This window comes from Rosa rugosa, chromosome 2, assembly GCF_958449725.1.
Source record: "Rosa rugosa chromosome 2, drRosRugo1.1, whole genome shotgun sequence".
Taxonomy (NCBI): domain Eukaryota; kingdom Viridiplantae; phylum Streptophyta; class Magnoliopsida; order Rosales; family Rosaceae; genus Rosa; species Rosa rugosa.
The window spans coordinates 27,948,552-27,950,782 of record NC_084821.1 but is presented as its reverse complement, the minus strand read 5'-3'; the positions used below and the strand labels follow the sequence as shown (position 1 = coordinate 27,950,782).

Below are 2,231 nucleotides of genomic sequence, written 5' to 3'. Positions count from 1 at the left end.
GTTCTCCAGCTCCTTCCGAAGGATCTCGAGCCTTTCGTCATCGCCGTCGAAGACCTCCACATGCAGAAACAGATTCATTCCGTAGCAACATTTTTGGGTTTTGGCATAGTCGCCATCGAAGACCTCGACTCGTTCTCCAGCTCGTTCCGGGGCTGTATATGAGAGGTCAATATTTAGATTGGGAGTTCAATTTTGATATGAAACTAATTGGGCTTTCTTTCAAATTTGAGCACTAGTGGCCAATCCTCCTGGATAATCTTCATGTTTAGTAAATAGATGGATATCTTTCTCTTAGACATCGATACAATCCTCCAGAATGCCAGTTGTCTTCTCTGCTTGTCACAGAGTACTCAAGGAGGTATGGATTCAAGGATTTATGTTGTGAATTTGATAAATGTGTTTTTGTATGCTAGAAATGAAGTGCTTAGATTGATTTTAGTATCAGGCTTTCAATTGAGTGCGAAATTATTGTTCTTTTCGGGTGTGTATCGATTGAGAGTTTGATGAAGTTTTGATCTTTGATGTTCAGCAGTGTGTTTGCGTTGTTGTTGTTTGACAGGTTTGTAGAAGGTTGCCGGGTTTTTCACCCGCTGAAGTGTTGGATTTTGGTGCTGGCATGGGTTTGGCTTTCTGGTGAGAAGTTCATCTGGTTATCTTTTGATTGTGAATGACGTGAAGATTTGGGATTACTGTTTATATGTAATGTGATTTTGATATAATGTAAATCAAATGTTGTAGGGCACTATGAGAAGTCTGGCCGAATTCCTTGGAGAAAGTTAACTTAGTAGAGTCATCACAATCAATGCAGCGTGCAGGCCAGAGCCTTATACAAGGTTAGTAATGGTTCTTCTGTTTAAACTAGTTTAAAAGTCCTTGAGCATTATTGTTCCTGAGTAATAATGCGACATTAGATGTACCTTATCATGAAAAAACACTTACTAATAGAATTATCTTTGTAAACTCTTAGGGCGGTATCCTCTGACAAAGTTGAATATCTATGTCTTGTTGGCTTCCTGTCTTCCATTCACTCACATGTCAAATTGTCTTCTACCTTTTTTCACGTCTTTGGAAAATTAGTTGAGAAGATTCTATATGCGAAATGAAAAACTTACTAAGGTCAATTATGAATTATCTTTGTGGCCTTTGAGAGAAATGTATTTTGGCTTCCTTCCCCCATCTGCTCACCTGTCATGTGTGCCCATTGTGGATGCCTGTAGCAATGCATTTACATAGATCTGACAATATTTTCATCAGGTACACCTTTTGTGGGCTGGCAACAATGATTCTGATCAATGAGGTCAATTGTTTGGACTTGCCTAGACTAATTGTAAGATTTTTTCTTTTCTTTGTGTGGTTCAGATTGGATAATAACTAACTGTATAATATACATATAGATATAAAAATCTGTTCAAGTAATTTTTTTAATTTGTTTTTACTCTGCTGTGTATAATTTCACTGTTGCATTCCTCTTGTGATGGTTTCTATGAACATGCTCTGTAATTTCTTAAATTTAACTTTTTTCTTGTATTAGGATTGGTTGGTATTTCGACAAGGGAAGGAATGTGGATTTCAGGGGAGGACTAATAAGTTAGTTGATGGTTGCTACTCTTTCTGGCAGGTGATTTTCTAATTTTCTTTTCTTTTTTCTTTTTAATTCTTGAACCTATGGATTTTCTGCATCATAGTTGAGTTAACTAAGATAAGTGACCAGGGAAGTGCATTTGCATTATTACAAAGAATACCTTCAGTTAGTGAGGAGCAAATTGTGCTACCGGATGTGGGACACTGCATTTTGGATACCTCACACACTTCTACAACATCTCGTATATCTGAAGTGGACAACAGTTCTGAAGGTACTTCATCTCAGGTTCATGACACCAGAGGTTTTAGCCAGGAAGGTAGGCTCAGTTACACAAGTTTTAGATGTTTGGCTATTTGCCTATATATGTTTGATACTGTAACAAATTGGTTTTTATAGCCATATGTTTGTTTATATGTTTCTAGTTTTACCTGCTATGAGGTTTAATATTAGTTTTCCCTTTTATTTTATGCAGGGTTGAAGGTTCCCTTTCCAGTGAATTACAATGATATTGGATATGATTTTATCAACAGAAGTGTAGAAATGAAGCCACTTTTCCATGCCATTGCATTGCAGCGGTGCATACTTTTATGCACACAGGTTAGTTTACAAATATGAACTTCACTGATTACTGATGGAAGTCTCATTTGCC

General features: G+C 37.0%; 1 long non-coding RNA gene across 1 annotated transcript; it reads left to right on the top strand.

The window, feature by feature from the left end:
* The first annotated feature begins 228 nt into the window (after positions 1 to 228).
* On the top strand, positions 229 to 1,861 carry LOC133728532 (uncharacterized). Its single transcript, XR_009855897.1, has 6 exons — positions 229 to 358; positions 560 to 633; positions 739 to 833; positions 1,255 to 1,327; positions 1,532 to 1,618; positions 1,712 to 1,861. It is a non-coding gene; the product is annotated as an uncharacterized LOC133728532 (long non-coding RNA).
* Positions 1,862 to 2,231: the final 370 nt, after the last annotated feature.